This window comes from Branchiostoma belcheri, unplaced genomic scaffold, assembly GCF_001625305.1.
Source record: "Branchiostoma belcheri isolate BF01 breed outbred unplaced genomic scaffold, Haploidv18h27 scaffold157, whole genome shotgun sequence".
In the NCBI taxonomy this organism is placed as follows: domain Eukaryota; kingdom Metazoa; phylum Chordata; class Leptocardii; order Amphioxiformes; family Branchiostomatidae; genus Branchiostoma; species Branchiostoma belcheri.
In genome coordinates this window covers 133,155-134,109 of record NW_017803013.1, presented here as the reverse complement: position 1 = coordinate 134,109, position 955 = coordinate 133,155, and the positions used below count along the sequence as shown (strand labels likewise).

The 955-nt window shown below is 48.5% G+C and overlaps 1 protein-coding gene across 1 annotated transcript in view; it reads right to left on the bottom strand.

The window, feature by feature from the left end:
• The window catches only part of LOC109465763, a 21,304-nt gene that overhangs the window by 10,426 nt on the left and 9,923 nt on the right, over positions 1–955 (bottom strand). The gene's annotated exons all lie outside the window — the stretch shown is intronic.

The following is a 955-nucleotide window of genomic DNA, read 5'->3' as shown; positions in this document are numbered from 1 at the left end:
GCCTGCACGGCAAACTGGACCCTCTATGGCCGGCCAACTCCTCTGGCCAATGATTTCCCCCTTTGCCGATTTCTACTATTTATTCAGCCTGCAAAGGAGTCTGGTAGAGACTACACGCAACCGCTCACGGCCAGACTTGGCGTGCAGACCATACTCTTACACTTTGTGCAACCGTGCGAGTGACGCGCGTAGACGCACTCCTTCCCCATGTTTTCAGAAAAAACGTAGCAGACGTAGCCTCCCAAAAAACGTACGGAGAAAAAGCACGTACGGCGTGTGTTATATACGATGAGAGTTAAGTGACAGAACCATTGAGTTACATTACATTATCATTCACTCTGTTCATATTTCTCCGTTTTGGCGCCCGCCGGTGAAATTATCCGTAATGCGGTCCGAGTTTTCTGGCGTTTTCAGAAATTAAATTCTGCCCGAGTACATGTATTTCTGTATCGTATTGACATAATGCTTTTACGTGTAGTGGGTGCAAGTGGAACATTAAACATTAGCAGACTGGCCTATCTAGATTTTGCCCTACCTACATCGTACGACGGCTTCAGAACCGACTCCCCAAATCCCTTTTTATTACACTATTCGTCTCAATTTAACTTTAGAATCAAGATCAAACGCGACCGGCTCATAACTCGGACAGACTGGTCACCGTCAGGTCCTGGTCAGCGCCAGGAGGGCTTGGCGGGTGACAACTCTGAAGTCTCACAGCGATAGGTCCCCGTCTATAATAGCTGTCTGATTTCGCGCCGCGCAGAATTTTACTAAGCAACGGCTGACCTTGACCCCTCACAGCGCGCAGGCTTTGTTAGGTGTGTTTACATATGCTGTTCACGCCACATATCCATTACAACACGAGGCCTACACCGTTCACTGAGCGGCTACCTGGTCTTCTATTGTTCTCGGACCTTAATTGTATGAGGGTTGCGACTCAGAGTGGGACTGTTTG